Source organism: Lepus europaeus, chromosome 3, assembly GCF_033115175.1.
Source record: "Lepus europaeus isolate LE1 chromosome 3, mLepTim1.pri, whole genome shotgun sequence".
NCBI classification, from domain to species: Eukaryota; Metazoa; Chordata; class Mammalia; order Lagomorpha; family Leporidae; genus Lepus; species Lepus europaeus.
Genome location: NC_084829.1, coordinates 89,607,016 through 89,624,924, shown reverse-complemented (window position 1 = coordinate 89,624,924; position 17,909 = coordinate 89,607,016). Strand labels below are relative to the sequence as shown.

At 38.2% G+C, this 17,909-nt stretch overlaps 1 pseudogene; it reads left to right on the top strand.

Moving 5' to 3' along the window:
• LOC133756596 (glutaminase liver isoform, mitochondrial-like) overlaps nucleotides 1–12,782 on the top strand; it is a 128,137-nt pseudogene extending 115,355 nt beyond the window's left edge.
• Nucleotides 12,783–17,909: the final 5,127 nt, after the last annotated feature.

Here is a 17,909-nt window from a genome sequence, read left to right as displayed (position 1 = left end):
GAAAGCCTCAGTGCTTCAAAATGCCGAAACAAAAGTAATCCATAAGCAAAACATTTTATGTGCAGGACAGTTTCTTAAATTCTTCTACATTTTAGCACCAAGTTGTACAGCCTCAACATGAAATATTTCTGTAGGCCTTATTTCTCATTTCAGAGAGTTGACACTCTGGTTACCAAGTGAGTTTGATCATTAGTTGTTCTCCACCTTACATTAAAATACAAGACAAATGATAACTATTTAGAGATGCAGCATTTAGTCAGAAGAGTATGAGGGACTCCTCACTTTTCATTTGTGAGTCTTCTAGGTAATATTAAGTAAGAAGGGCTAGAGAGGACAAGAGCATAACTAAGTTAACTAGAGAAGAAGGAGATTCATCACAAATAGAAGCCTTAGAAATGCAGTGGAATTCAACCTAGTTAATGATTTTTTTTGGTGAACAAATAAAAGGAAAAAGCATTAATTATTTCAAATTGAGTTGTATGGCTGATATAGTAATCGTTCTTATGCTTGCATGCAATAATTGGTGATGATTAATATTTTTTTATGGATTACCCAGTATGGTGAGGGAGTTACCTGAGTGCAGTCAAGAGACATTCATGAAAAGAGAGGTGAAACTTGGTAGAAGATTATACGGATGGAAGCTGTCCTGTCTTGGTGGTCTGGGGACCTCTATTCCATTTTCAAGTATTCAGTTTTCATAGAATACTCTGCAGATTCCAGCAGAGTGGTAAGGGAAATGATGGAGGAAAAGCCTTGCCCTTTTAGAACTCACATCTCTAGAATTTCTTCACATTACTCACCACTGGCACTGCTTCACCTCCCACTGAATTTACTTCACTGATTTAACATCAGACATTCAAGACATCTTGGATAAAACTGTAAGTGGATACTTGAAATGATAAGTCCATGAAAAGGGCAGATGGTACAGCAGCAATAGAAACAATCACTATTCAAATATTTCATATCAGTTTATGTTTTAAGTTTTATGTGCCATATTTTGCAGAATTTTTGGAAAGGCTTGACAATCATTATCACAGAAAGCCAAATTTCCTACATAATACAATGCAAAAATGAAAATATATGCTTAAAGATGGCTATAAATGTCATGATATCTACTTAGCAATTTTCTGATTTTCATTACCTATGACAAATCTTATTATCTTCAACAAGATGGACATGCAAGTATTTAACAGCAGAATGTGCTTCCAAATGAATAAACTGCAAGCAACTGTAAGAATGATATGCTTTTATTTTATTAAGGGTTTCTGGTTAGCATAAACAATAAAGAGTAGCTCAGATGGTTTGCACATGGCATTGGCGTCCCAGATAAGTTTATTGGAATCAGTGCATTCTGCTCATACTTGTTACTCAAGTAAATGGACCCTGAAAGCCATAAAGATAAGTAGTAAAACTAATAGCATATTTATCAGTTAGACCTATCTCAACTATTCCTAAAAGTACAAATACTTAGCTTTTAACCATGATATTTGTTCATTGTACTATTTTTTAAAAGTTAGCATTTTGAAGACATTTTGCTATTGTCAGTTTTCACTGAAATAATTGTATTTCAGCAGTTTACCTTCCTGGTATTCATACCTGGGGTCTGAGAAGAGCCACAGTAGTCTCTGCATCAGGAAATTTAGAAAATCCACATGCTAGATCATGTTAACACATTGCAGAACTTCCATTTGCCACACCAGCCATTGTTACAGTTATGCTGTCTCTTCCTGCTGTACTCATTTTGCTGGCAAGAATAGCAGGAGGAATCAGGATCTACCAAAGAGAGAGATTCGAAATTCCAAAATCGGTAATTCCTGTATAGCTCTCATGATTATTCCAAGAATACAAAGTATTTTAAATTGTGAATATAAATGAATTGTTAATTTGTACTTTGATACTTATTTAATTTAGATTTTCTTTGACATAGTAGAAGTGTTGCAACAAAGACCCATCAAGGTCTACTAGAGAAGAGGAATAACTACTTATAAATGAGGATTCTGAGGTATTTAGTTGTTTATCTCCTACCTAATCTAGTGCAGTGTTTCTCTGAATTTACTGTGTATAAAAATAAACCAAGTAACTCATTAAAGTGAAAATGTCCAATCTCTACCAAAAAAAGATTTTAATTCAGATGGTCTGGAAAAGAGCCTAGGAAGCCTCATTTTTATATAAACATCTCAAGAGATTCTAGGGCAAAGAAGTCACAGATGTTGATAAACATTGGTCAATTGACTCATTTAGAACGTGGACAAGACTTCCCCCCAGGCCAGCAGTCTTGTTGAGAACATCAAAACTGTCTGCTAGACAAGACAAAAGCCTACTCAGAACACAGAAGGTGTTTATTTTACATCTCGGAATAGTCCTTGTATCATTTTATATCTCTATGTGTGTGTGTAGAAGAAGCTTGCGAACTCTTGTGAAAGGTACGTGAGGCTGTTGACCTGTTTGTGAAATAGAGCATCAATGTCATCACTGAACTAAGGGAATAATATTTCAGCAGGGGCAAATTCTGGTATTTTTTTAAATAGGTACTTATGGTTGCTGAAGATCTGTAGTTGAAAATTGAAGTATTTTAAGCTTATTGTTACCTGTGGTATTTTTCCAAGTATGCTGGGCTGAGAATAATACAAAAATCAGATATTCCTTCAGTTTTTAAAATCAGGGATAGAAATGTACAACATATCTTACTAATATTCATGTATCTCTTATTCTTAAAAATTTATTTTATTTATTTGAAAGACAAAGTTAGAGAGAGAGGTAGAGCCAGAGAGAGAGAAAGATGTCTTCCATCCGCTGGTTCACTCCCCAAATGGTCGCAATGGCCAGGCCAGAGTTGAACTGATGCAAAGCCAGGAGCCAGGAGCTTCTTTTGTGTCTCCCAGGTGGGTGAAGGGTTCAAGGATTTGGGCCATCTTCTTCTGCTTTCCCAGGCCATAGAAGAGAGCTGAATCAGAAGTGGAGCATCCAGGACTTGAACCAGCAACCATATGGGATGCTGGTGCTGCAGGCTGGGGCTTTAACCCATTGAACCACAATGCCTGCCCCAATATTCATTTCTCAACACCAGTGCTCTAGTGCCTGTTCACTTCAAGTCCATGCTTCTACAACCTTTCTTCCCCCAAACACCAACATGCATGAAAGTTTGTTGTTTTAGCTCTGCTTTCTATCTACTTCATTGTATGAAACATGTTTTCTACATTACTAGTCTTCCTACAAATCTCTGACAAGGAAACGGAACACATGGGGCCAGCATGGTGATGTAGCAGGTAAAGCCACCATCTGTTGTGCCAGTATCCCGTGTGGGTGCTGGTTGAAATCCTTGTTACTCCACTTCTGATCCAGCTCCCTGCTAATTCAGCTGGAAAAGCAGTGGAAGATAGCCCAATTCCTTGGGCCCTGCATCCATATGGGGGATCTGGATGAAGAACATGGCCCTAGCTTCAGCCTGGCCCAGTTCTGGCCATTGTGGCCATTTGAGAAGAAAACCAGTGAATGGAACATCTTCCTCTCCCTCTCCCTCTCCGTCTCCCTCTCCCTCTCCGTCTCCGTCTCCCTCTCCCTCTCCCTCTCCGTCTCCCTCTCCCTTCCCCTCTGCCTCTGCATCTCTATAACTCTACCTTTCAAATAAATAAATAAAGCTTAACAAAGGAACATATTAGTGACCAGATCCAATGATTTATTTAAATATTCATATTATTTGGTGTTTCCTCATTATTTATGACTTTTGATAATCATTTCCTATTTTTTGTAACCCTTCATTCCATTTTCATTCATATATCATTCTGTATTATTTTACCTCATGCTGTAATTACATTTTGTAGTCTCTTTATCTTCTTTCTTTCTGTGGTCTTTTAACATACTCTATATGCACTATCTGAGGAATCAAAATTATTCTTTGACTCCAAATCCCACTATAAGCCATGATTCTGAAATCTAGGTTCCAGATCCAGTCAATTATAAAATTCAGGGCTATACTTGTTTTTATTTTTTAAAGATGTGTTTATTTACTTGAGAGTCAGTGTTACAGAAAGAAGGAGAGACAGAGAGAAAGGTCTTCCATCCACTGGTTCACTCCCCAATGGCCATAACGGCTAGAGCTGAGCCATTTCCAAGCCTGTAGCCAGGATCTTCCTCTGGGTCTCCCCCGTGGGTGCAGGGGCCCAAACACTTGGGCCATCTTCCACTGCTTTCCCAGGCCATTAGAGAGAAGGATCAGAAGAGGAACAGCTGGCTGCAGGCAGAAGCTTAACCTGCTACACCACAGTGCTGGCCCCTATGGCCTGTATTTCTAAAACTACATTCTTGCACCAACATGCTCCACTGTGTCAGTCAAGATCTTAGGAAGTAGCAAGAGAATCTTTACAATGGAATTCTAAAGGAAAATTGATGACATGTGGGGCAACATTACAAACCAGAGAAAGCAAAATGATGCTGAGCTGGCCTGGCAGGGGCTGGGAAATTAACTATGGATGGATCAATATTGTTATGAGTAATGTTTTAAGTATTATATTTCCATGTAATGCTTGCTTTCAGACACAGCCCCAGTATGATACTAGGGAAGATAATTTTGGATTAACCATTCTTCTGCCAGATAAAAACAAAGCATGGTAAGAAATATTTATTCTAAATTTGTCTCGAGGCAACTTATCTGGTATTTCATATTGGACTTTCCAAAGATAAGGGCAGATTTTTTTACACAATATGATTGTACCTTCAAATAGATAACATTAACACTATCATTTATTTTCCTTTTATTTATTAATTTATTTCAATTATTAAAGGGAAAGGGCCAAACTAAAGATAAGAATCAGAGAGTCAATTCAGGCCTCCAAACCTGTGTGGCCAGGACCCAACCACTTGAAGTGTCACCTCTTGCTACTCAGTATGCTGGGAAAAGAACTAGCATTTGATAATATGGAATGCAAGAGTCTAGCAACATGTTAATTACTAGGCAAAATTCTCACCCCAAAATTTTTAGTTAAAGGTTTTTTTCTCTAAATGAGCTACATATTGCCTATTATGAAAACATTATTTAAACATTTAAATAGACATATTTCTTATATGTAATAAGAAAATGGCTCTAAATATTATAGAATTGCTAGATTTCTCTATAGAGCCAAATGGAGGGATAATGCAATTATTTGATATTTTAAACCCAGTTAAAGTATAATATCTTGCTTAAGCTCTTCAAAGGTAGTTTAGGATATATGCTTGGTATATTCCCTTCTCTTTATTTTCAATCTAGAAAATTCAGAAAATATTCTGACTCTGTATTGAAACTTTTAGTTTTTAACTTATTTTTACAACTCTTAAGTGCTACATAAAATTGTACATACTTCTACAATATCATGTGGCAATGTAATACATGTAGACAATGTGCAGTACTTAAGTGATCATGTCATTGTGAGTAAACCATTCAAAGGAATATTAATAGCATTGTGATTTATGGTTAAAATGAAACAAATCAATATCATTTTGCACCTAATAAAATCTTCAATGGATCTCTAGCAAAATAAACTTTTGCAATGTTTTTGCACTTGATAAACACTCACAAAAATGTTTCTTCTGTTGTCTTCCATGCTATTTGCAAAACTTTTTCATTTTTCTTTTTTCTTTCTTTTTTTTTCTATCTTTTTTTTTTCCTGGCAGAGTGGACAGTGAGAGAGAGACAGAGAAAGGTCTTCCTTTGCCATTGGTTCACCCTCCAATGGCCGCCGCGGCTGGCATACTGCGCTGATCCGAAGCCAGGAGCCAGGGACTTCTCCTGGTCTCCCATCTGGGTGCAGGGCCCAAGGACTTGGGCCATCCTCCACTGCCTTCCCAGGCCATAGCAGAGAGCTGGCCTGGAAGAGGGGCAACCGGGATAGAATCTGGCGCCCCAACCAGGACTAGAACCCGTTGTACCGGCGCCGCAAGGCGGAGGATTAGCCTGTTAAGCCATGGCACCGGCCAAGTTTTTCATTTTTAATGTGAATACATTTTAAAAATACAGAGTAGACTCTGCATCGAGAATACATGATGTGAGGATAATTTGTCCACAGACTTTATCACCTTTACAGAATGGAAAAGGAAACTATATTTCCTCTATTTTTGGATTAAAAATAAACCAGTAAAATTTTACTTTTCCTAAAAACTAAGCTTATAAAAAGAATGACTTTGTTCAAATTTATCTAGAATCATAACAGTGAAGAAAGAGCCCCTGATTGTCCAAATAAATTGTATTTTACTGCTGTTTTTTTTTATCTTTCTTTGAAATTAGCTCTCTTTGAGATTATTCAGCCTAGAAAACACAGTAATAGCACTTAAAATATCTTATTTGATAAACCAGATCCAGAATTCTGCAGCTGCCTGCAGAGCAGGCATCATCATTACCTCTCTGCTTAGCTGGTGGATTTAGTTGGCACTGGCTCTGCTTCCAGAGTCTGGGGGATTGCATGGTTTTCATTAAAATGGAACTATGAAGAATTAAAAGTTAAACATGAGACACAATTTGTTTTCCAATGTTATATTACAATGTTTAGGCAGGAGAGCTTTTACTCATAACACTATATGCTATGTAATATCAATGGATTAGCCAAATGGGTGGCCGAGGGCACATGAGAAAATCTTAGGGAAATATTCTTTGAGTCCTTTGAATTTTTCATCGTATGTGTTTTTACAGATGGAGAACCTGAGCATAAAGAATTTAATTCACTTATCCATGTTATCACAGGATTCATTAGTGGCACAATTGGGAGTAGAAGGCAGGTTTTCTGTCTCCACCATGCAGAATGGACTGAGAACAAAAAATTATTTCCCATTTGTTTCTTAGTTTGCCAGTCTTTTCTTCACATGCATGTCAGGTGTGCCATATGTTGAATGATTTCAGAACTTTCAAAGATATACTATCTTTTCTTTGTTAGTGAAAGAACAGTGTTAATTATAGCTCCCCAAACTGTAAAGCAGCTGAATATGGTTCCCCTTCTGGGACTTAAAAGTGCAAGTGCACCCAAAATCTCTGAAGTCACTGATGACAGAGACAACGTTGACTCCTTGCATGGTAAATAAAACTGCTACACTTACCTGAGTTCAAAACTTGTTAACATATCAACAGCAAATTGTTCTGTAAAACAAATCAAAGATAACAGCTGTATTTTACTAACATGATTTTCTAAAAATAAATTTCAAATGAACCATAGAAAATTTAAAATAAATTCCCTTTTACTGAAGGATAATGGTATGAATTTTCCTAAACATTGAACAGTGTAGTATGTTGACATGGAATTTATTCAGTCTACAGACACAATGTGGTTTATTTGCAGATTTGTGGATCCCGTGCAATATATCTGAGCCTATCTGCAGTTCACTATCAGTAGTTTGGAAATTTCTTCCTAGTTTAACATGAACTTGCTGTGTTGTTTAGATCAGCATGCTATTACATTCTGTTTTTAATATTTTAATGCATGTATAATTCAGGTAGAAACCAATGCACAGATATTAAGAGTTCAAGTTAATGAACCTTGGCAATTGTATAGGTTTCCATAACCAACACATTAAGCTGCATACAGAGCACTCCTTCTCTGCAGGTGGCCACTTTACATGCTTTACATTGCACTTGGTAAGCACTCACAAAAATGTTTCTCTTGTTATCTTCCATGCTATTGCTTTCATCCTTTACTTGAGGAACTGGACTTAACAAGGCTCCCCACTTGCACTGGGTTTCTTTGTAATGCTCACCAGTTGTCCATAGGAGGTGTAGGGAGGGAGTTTACATGAGAATTTGTTCATTTATTCAGTAAATATATATTGTATTTTTATTAGTATTAAGGTACTGTGAGAGGAAGTACAGCAGATAAACAAATCTGAGCACAAGGCTGTCAGGGAAGGCTGGTTTAAGAAGTATGTGAATGAAAGAACAATAATGAACACAGAGAAAAGCATGGGAGTAGTTAGTGGAAAATAAGATGCATAGGGTTGGAATACAGCAAAGTGAGAAAAGAGGGATAAGGTTAGGAGCAGAGAATGAATGAGGAAACATGCCTGCATGACTCTGTGCTGACAAGATAAGCTGCTCTGCAATGATGCACTGTGTCAAAAAGACAAATTGTGTAAGAACTTAAGAAAGGGGTTGAGGGTGCTGCTCAGAGTTGTTATATTAGATGGGCTACTGGAGGCAGATGAATGAAAAGTTTAAAATAGAGGGATGAAACCGAAGTCTGTCCATGTTTGCTTTAGAACAGCAAGCTAGAGTTGCCAATGTTAGCAACTCAGGGATCACAAAGATTTTTCACATGGCTGTAAAGTGTTGCCTGTACATCTTTCATATTACATAGAGAGCAGCAATAACTACTGAAGTGTTCAAATAGGCATCTCAATTTCATCATGTTTTTTTCCTGCGAAACGGAATCTTTTTTTTTTTATTCAAGAGCTTGTCCTTCTCCAACCACCTTTATAAATCAGCCTTATATTCTTCTAAGTTTTTATTGTCTCTTTCTGAGTCATCCCCATTGTTTCTCTTGTTCCCCCAAGTTCAACCTCATCATTCAGTAGGATCCAAGATATCCTTTAACAGTGAAACCCAACACTGACATTATTTAGTCAGTGCAGGTTGTGGGAGAGAATTGGCCTCATCATCAGAAGTCCACAGGAGGGTGTGTAGGATTATGTGTGGGCATTTGAACACTATGTCTTCACCCTTATCTATGAATCTCCTCCCACTTCCTTCCAACCTTTCCCTTGAGGATCATTAACTATTAATATCTTAAAAATGATGTGTCAATTAAATCTAAGTTTTGCTCAATCAACTTCTGTCGGAGGCCACCCGACAAACCACATGGAGACACGCAGCACTCAGTCAATTCATCACCACGTTTATTGCCTCATCGCGTTCCAAGCCAAAGTAGGGGGCCTGGCGATGATGGACTGGAGGCAGTCTCCCTAAGGAAACCCTTCAGTCTCCAGCAGCCAGCACCAAGAAACACAAGGATATATACCCCAGGCCCCATACAGATAACATTCATTGTGTGTAATCATGCATAGCACAGGAACAGAGCAAGTTTACAAAGTAGCAATGATCAGGGTACAAGCTCTGCAGATAGTGCAAAGAACATCATAAACCTTCATCAGAAGTCACATCCTGCCTGCAGGAATATGGGACGAAAAGTCTTAAAAACAGGATTAGATAAGGGACAGCCTCAGCCTGCTGCATCTCATGTCGGGCCAGGGCCACTGGCCCCGACAAACTTCAAGAAATAACTAGATGCATAACATCTGATCAATTTGCTCCTATGACTTGGTAGTCTAGTCATTCTCCTTCCAAGTATGAACTCCACAAGAAGAAGCTATTCATATACATAGCTTTATTACTAGATCCCTCCTTGAAAAAATAAAATAAAGTGAAACACAACTTTCAGACGCTAGAGTTTTTCCACTATTCACTGAATAGTGGAAATACTCATTAGGTTAAAAAAAATTTTAAAAAGTTAAGACTTCAGTATTTAATGGTTTTTTTTTTTGTTTTGTTTTTTTTTACTGAAACATTCTTTTTCTACTAACAATTTGGAGCCATTATATTTCATTTTATGTAATCAAGATTACATTTTAAAAATCTCTAAATTTATCATGGAACCAATAAAGTTCAGTGATAAAGAATGTCATTCCCATTCTGCCAATAGGTTTTATTCACAACTTCACCAATTACCAACTACGAAAACAGTAAACTTCTTGGTATCTGTTTCTTGATCTGTTATTGAGGGTATGATAATATTTCTCACCTCACAAATGATGAGGTGCTTAGAACAATGTCTGGTACATAATATATATTCAGAAAGGGCGAGTATCTATATTCTCACCACTAAAATCCAAGAGTTGTGAGGCAGGGATTTGTATATATTATATTTTATTTTTTCACTATTTCTGCTTCTTACAAGTGTGAAAAAGAATTTAGTGGACATTTTTGATGGGATTCAACAATGAAATGATTACATTTTATACACACCTACACAATGAAATTATGTAGGGGCATCTACAATTGAATCTCGTGATTGAATATTTAAGAAGACAGCATTTGAAATTGTTGAGTAAAACTAATAGATATTTCCAATATATTTTATTTACTGTCAACCCACATAGGTATAAACACATACATATTATGGACATTTGGCAAGTGAAACAGGATATTTCCCTATCTTTGTATCTATTTACTTTTCAAATCAATAAAAAACTAAAAATAAAAAAGGAGAGCAGGATGCATTGATGTTTCCTCTATGTAACACTTACTTCTTTTGATTTGAGTGTGATCAGATTAACTGTATAAATTTCACAGCTGTCAGTTCATTAACCCACTAAGTATCTAAATTAATATCATGTGATATTATTGCCATACGTGCTACTCACTCTAGAATTTAAAAGTATCCTCTGTGTTGTTAATTGACTTGATCATTACCTTTGTGAAAAGATAATGATGGCTTCCTGGTAAGAGAGTTGCACATATTTAAATATACTCTAAAAAATCAACTGAAGCTCATTGGAAATGAGTAATATTGGAGGTTTGAGGAATGTCACACTAAAGTTTTCATGATTCTTCAGGAATTAATCTAAAATGAGATGTAAGAATTTCAATATTGTCTGATTTTACTTTGTAGTGTAAGTTGTGTTTGTTTCAGGACCTTCCATTATAGCAACATTAGCTAGCATTATAGTATAAAAGGAATGATTGCTCTCTACGATAAGCAAATATCAGAATTGCCTGAGATCTGATTAAAGACAGATTGCTATACTTGGCCATCAGTTTGTGATTCAGTAGATCTGAGACACGGCCTCAGAATTCGATTTGCTAGTGATTTCCATATAATGTTGGTATTGTAAGATCCCAGGACACCACTTCAGAAAAGACTCAGCTGGAAGGTGGCATCGAGTAATAAATGTGCTTTCTCCCACCTGCAGTTCAAAGGAGCAGGGTGAACAGGATCAGGCAGAACATGGGTCACAGGGGAACCCTGCACTTCACGACAGGGTCTGCAGAATGTGCAGAGTTTGAGGAAGATATCCCTTCCAGCTGGGGTGGGGTGGGGGTGGGGACTAGGATTACCTGACTGGAGGCTTCTCCTTAGTGGGGGCATAGAGCATCACTTCAGTGAGGCTGGAGTGCAGGATAGGGAGACACTACACAGCTACCAGCTGCAGTGCCAGGATCTTGCTGCATCAGAGACTGACACATTGTCATGACTGGGTGATCTGCTCTTCTATATTATTGCAGAGGGACAGGGATGAATTTCCTGTTCACAAATTCACTACTTCACTGAAGGTCCCTGGACTGAAGGCATCAGCTGCCCAGGTCCAGGACTGCATGAGCCAGATGTGCCACGTGGTCTGAGAGTCCAGCAGTGGTGACCTCTTGGATGGGGATCTCTTCTGAAAGTGTGTGAGCAGCAATACTGTGTTGCTGACCCAAGAATTCCAAAAGAAGTTTGTCATTCCTCATTTTTAAAAGTTCACAGGGCATATGGATCACATCTTTGAGGATACCAAAGAGTTCACTGGTGCCAGAGTGGCAGCCTACATCCCTCAGCCAGCCAAGTCAAGTCCAGACCTGTGGAGCATCTCCCTGTGCACTGTGGATGCTCAGCAGCACTCTGTGGGTCACCAAAAGAGCCCCTTCAGTCTGCATTCTTGTGTGAAGCCCCTCACCTACACCATAGCCCAAACAGCTCAGGTATTGACTATGCACACAAGTTTGTGGGCAAGGACTCATTACCTGCACTACAAGCTTTCCCTCAATGAGGAAGGAATTCTCCATAACCCCATTGCCAATGCTGGTGCCATAGTTGTTAGCTCCCTGATCAAGATGGATGGTAACACAATGGAAAATTTGACTTTGTGTTGCAGTATATGAACAAAATGGGAATGAATACATGGGTTTTAGCAATGCCACATTTTAGAGAAGGAAACAGGGGATCAGAGTTATACCATCGACTATTATCTCAAGGGAAAGGAGTGGTCCTCTGTGGAGGTCACCCATGAGTCAGGCAGCATCGTGGCAGCCACCCTTGTGAATGTTGTGATCTGCTTTATTATAGGTGAGAATGTGCTGAGAGCTGAAGCAGTGTGCAATACTCTCACACTCATGAATTCCTGTGGCATGCACTAATTGGCCAATTTGCCATCTCTGTGTGCCAGCAAACAAGTAAGCTACGTCAGGGGCCTTCCTCCTGGTGGTAACAAATGCCATGGGAATGATGTGTCTGCCATTTCTCCTGCACAAATTGAGGAACATCCATGGAGCCACCAACTTCTGCCAGAAGTTGGTGTCACTCTTCCATTTCCAGAACTATGACAACCTGTGGCACTGAGCTTGGAAGTTAGACTTGGTTTGTAGCTGGAATTTGGAACAAGACTGTGGTGAACTGGTTATTTGCTGCCTATTGTAGAGATATCTTAGCTGTGTGAAGGTTTGCCTTGGCAGCCATGAATATGGAAGAGAAAGACTATCACACCCACATAACTCTACATGTTTCTGCAGCTGAAAAACACATTGAAGTTGTTAAATTCCTGATTGAGGCTTGCAAAATGAATCCTTTGTCGAGCACAGGTGGGATGACATTCCCCTGAACGATACTGGGCATTTCAACCATGTACATGTTGTCAAACTGCTTCATGATTGCCAGTACTCCTACACCCTCTCTGAGACCCAGGCTGAGGCTGCAGCTGAGGCCCTGTTCAAAGAGAATTTGAGAGCATGGTGTGATCCTGGGTCATGGACAGTTCCTGCTCAAGAAAAAACCATGAGCTGGCCACACACTTGATCTATAAACATCAAAACTGCTATGAAGAACTACTGTGCTTTGGTGGGGACCAAGAAGGTCATTTGGTGACATAGTTCAATGTTTTCTGAGACAGTCAAATGCCACAATGCCCTTGTAGACCATGAGGAGAGAAAAGGACTGACCCCAGCAGACACCTGCAGAGACTGTGTGCTCCGTTGAGGCACAACGTGATGGCTTGGCCTACTCACAGCCATCCTGGGTTTTCACCTATGTTCCCTCTTCCTCTTCCAGAAGAAACCATCACGAAAGACATCTCCTGTTGCTTTTCTCAAGCCATTAACAAGGAGCTGTATCAGAGATGGAGCAGCAGGGACAGGATCCAGTACCTATATGGGTGTTGGCATTGCAGACAGTGGCTTTACCTGACACCACAACACTGGTTCCTGATCCCTAACTATTAATTAAAATGATTTACGTATTTGTTAAAAAGAGAAAATGACCTAAATGCTAGAGCAGCTAGCACATGCCAGTATTCCTAACATATATACTCTCTCTGGTATCTCGTGGATAACTCATTGTGGAGAATGAAATTGTGAAATCATTTTTGAGATCTCCTTTTTTCAATTGTTAACCCTAAGAATGATGGTGTTATCTTTCTTGACTTGAAGCAATTCTAGCTATTCCTTTATTATCTATAATAAAAATATCATTTGTAAGTCTAGAAAACATTGATGAAAACTCTTAACATAGTAAACCAATCCCAAAGCACTGGTTTATTAGACTATTCTAAACTCATCTGGAGTATATGCTTTCTTTTTTTAAGATTTATTTATTTATTTAATTGAAAGACATACTTACAGAGAGGCAGAGGCAGAGAGAGAGAGAGGGAGAGAGAGAGAAGGTCTTCCATCTGCTGGTTCACTCCCTAGATGGCCACAATAGCTGAGATGGCGAATCTGAATCCAGGAGCCTGGAGCTTCTTCTGGGTATCCTATGCTGGTGCAGGGGCCCAAAAATGTGGGCCATCCTTTACTCCTTTCCCAGGCCATAGCAGAGAGCTGGATCAGAAGTGGAGCAGCTAGAACTCGAACCTGTGCCCATATATTGGGATGCTGGCACAGCAGGCAATGGCTTTACCTACTACGCCACTGCACCAGCCCCAAAGAGTATATGTTTTCAGTGTACTTGTTTACTTTAGCCATTTAAGAAGGGGCAGGTATTTGGCTTAGAAGTTAAGAAGCCAAGGCTGGCATTGTGAAATAGTGGATTAAGCTGTTGCCTGCAGGGCACCAGCATGTGTCCTCTACTTCCTATCCAGCTCCCTGTTAATGTGCCTGGGAATACAGTGGAAGATGGACCAAATGTGTGGAAGATGAACCTAATTTATGGGCCCCTACACTCATGTGGGAGACCCAGAAGCATCTGTTGGCTACTGGCTTTGATCTGGTTCAGCCGTGGCTCTTTCAGCCATTTGGGGATGAATCAATGGATGAAAGACATCTCTCTGTCTCTCCTCCACTCTCTCTGTAACTCTGGTTTTCAAATAAATTAGATAAATGTTAAAAAAAAAAAAAAAAAAGAAGCCGGGGAGGACATGTGCATCCCAGATCAGAGTAACTGGTTTCCTGTCCTCTCTGCTCTGGATTCCATTTTTTTGCTAATGTACACCCTGGGAGGCTGCCATTTATGGCTCAAGTAGTTGAGTCTTTGCCATTAGAAGCATTTAGGGAGTGGACTCATGGGATTCTTTCTGTGTCTCTACCTCTTAAATAAGAGAAAACCATTTTTCCCAAGAAACAAGTTGTGTTTAAAGATTCAGCAGAATAGTAAACAAAGCTACTAATTTATTTTATGTAACACTAATGTATGCATTTCTCAATTTTGCACACTCAGAACACAATTGAAATGCAATCCCACCTGCCTGAATATGTAATTTGATAAGTTAATTAATGGGGTCATCAGTATCCATTAATTTTACTCAAGTGCAACAAAAGATTAATGGAGCACAATGTGAAATTTATGTACTGCATTTCAAAGTTAAGATGAAATTATAAAATTAGCCTGTTGAATCATAATGCAAATACCTATATCTTATTAAGATATGAAAAATCATTATGCATGTTTGAAATTTATGGGGTTCTAAATCATTACCCCAAAGTTTGACACCCTGATGTTTGAGAAAACAGCAGAAACAGGGAGATCACTCTCACACATCCCAACTTTGAAATGGTTCTTAAAACACAGGAGGGCTTGTTTGTCCTTTCCCTTAAGCAAGGCATAAGACATTCAGTTGAGTATGCCTTTCTTTTACCTGGAGAAAAAAAAAATCCTTTTCTCTGAAGATGCGCAGTCACAGAGAAGAATCTGAACAAACAAGACCTGCTATGTTTCCTCCAGTTTATTACTATCAGATCATTCTGTTTTATCCATCATCATCTTCCACAACTATCTCGCTTGTCAAACTTCTCTCAAAAAGTATGCAGGTTTACCTGTTCGCTGGGTCTTCATTTCCTTATGACTCCAAGGTCACACAAAACTTAAGAAATAAATTTTTACGCTTCTTTTCTGTTAATGTATCTTTGTGAGTTTCCTTTTCAGACCCAGCCAGGAACCTGAATAAGAATGAGGAAAATCCTTTCCTCCCTTATAAAAGAGAAAACATCTTAAGAAACAACTTTGCAAACCAGAGTCCCTTAGGACTCTCTGTTTTGACTTCTTTTTGTAATATGTTGGAGACAGTTTAGATCATCTCTGTCTCTTCCTGTTCCCAAACTCTATGATTCTTATACTATTTTTGGATTTCTAATATTTCAGGGAAAACCAAGGCTAGATGTTGAATCAAATTTTGTTTATTTTCCCCAGGGAATACATGTAGTCCAAGGCATACTGCTTTAGCCACCAGATTTCAACGCACAGAATTAAGATATTATTTGACCACAAGTCGTCATAAAGTGTGAAAATGCAGTGCACATTTTATGTGTTTTCTTGTGTCTTCTGTGCAGTCTGTAAGCTTTTCCCATTTCCTTTCTTCCCATGGTTATACATTTCAAGCATCTGAGTTTTATTTTAAGTCAATTGGAAACATTAGGTTGATGTGGATTATACACAGGGGATCTGAATGGGAAACTTGTTTATTTCATCCATATGGGTTTATTGTAACTTCACCAGAAAAACCTACAAAAGAGCACCTCAGTGAAACAGAAAATGGCATTATTTTTATTTTCAACTCCAAAAGGGAAAACTAAAATTTCATCCCAGGGAGCATTCCATCTAACCAGATCACTCTCATGTTAACAGAATCCAAGCCACGTGGCGCTGCTTTGCACTGCTGAACTTAAAACTACTTATTACTTCACTCCCCTGGAAATCTAATAGAGTTTGAAATTCAGAATACTCAACATCACCTGACAGGTTTCTCATTTCAAATGGTCAAAACTCCATAGAAATGCAGGGAGCTATGACCCTTTTATAATGGACTGATGATGTTTACTCTGCTAGAATACACAAAGGACCCTGTGCTCTTGTTCCCCTTCAGTTGCAGAATCAGGCCAAGCAAGGACATGCTTCTTTATGAAGCTTTTCCTAAGTTTCAATTATGGTCATTTGTTACAAGGTGACATTGTCTTTGATACTGGGAACTTATTAAATTCTCTCCTGAATGAGTCATGTTGAGGTACAGTATCTGAGATAAGCACACTTCTTCAGACTGACTTATTTTTCCAATCTAATTCGTTTAGACATTAAATTATTTGGAAAGCTCTGAAAGGATAATAATGGTGTCTTAGTCTCTGGTTTTCATGAGACTTTACAGACAGTCTAAGCCAAACAATTTAAGCACTTAGCCCTATCACAAAAGGAAACCATGGGTATCCAAACATCACGGAGAGGGAAAACAAAATACATTAAGTGGTGGTGAGTTTCATGATTTCTGACATTATGGAATGAAGCCTGAAGGTTTAGGCATTTCTTAACTCTTCAAAGAGAATGATACTCTCTAACAGTTGATTCTTAAAATGTGTAACTCTCAACACATTCAAGTACCAGTTGTGTATATTATTTCATAGAGAAACAAAGTAGTTGCATTTGAACATCAAATAGGGAAACAATAGTCCTGTCAGGAACAAATATACACCCAGTTCATAGACTGATCTAGTATCTAGACTGATCTAACAACTGATTGACAGATTTCAATAAGTCAATAACCGCAAATGAAAGGCCTAGTCTGGAGATTATTTGTTGAACATAACAGTGTCTGAGCACTTAGCTTTCTGAGTGTGCTTTCCTGTCATAACATAATTTAATTCTTATTATAGCACAATAATATATATGTTTATATGTTATTATAGATGTGGAAAAGTGCTGAAGGACACTGATGTCCTACCACATTGCCCAAGGTCAAATCAATAGATGGTAAAATGCAACTCCAAACCCTGGCCGATTTATTCCTTAGAGAGTGGAATCATAAGCTGGCTTTGGGGAACTTATATTTTATGAAATTCTAGAAGGTGCTTTCTACAAAGGCAGATAACCATCTGTTCTCATGTGCATTGTTGTACATCAACAAACTTTCATTTGAATTAATTGATGTAAGACAATTTAGTTGTTGAGTTTATAGATATAATGACAACCAAGGCCTAGAATCTGACTTAAAGCTAATTGAGTTAGCAAATCTGAAAATATTACCTCTCTGAAAAGGGTTAGTTTAGAGTAAATAAACTTATCTCCTTAACAAACAATTATGCAATTGCTTGATTAGCTACTGAGTCTTCTATTATACTTAAATAAACCTACCCTTGATAGTTATATAGTTAATTGCTATTCTTTTTTTTCCATTGGCCTCCTTAGAGAGTGGCAAAAATTTTCTGAAAAGGGCTACCAAGTAAATGTTTTAGGCTTTACAGGTCACGTATGGTCTGCATCATATATTTCCCTTTGTTTCGTATATTTTGTACTTGTTTTTGTTTGGCTTCCTTAAAATCCTTTAAAAAGAAATTTAAAAAATTCTTAGTTGAGTGCTATATATAAATAAGCCACCTCCAGGTTTGGCCTAAGAATCTACGTTTGCAGATGCCTGCCATAAAAAATTCAGTATATGTTCTTATCTCCTAGAAGTTGTCTCAAAATAAGGATCATTCAAGTCTACTACATAAAATTTAAATTTTATGT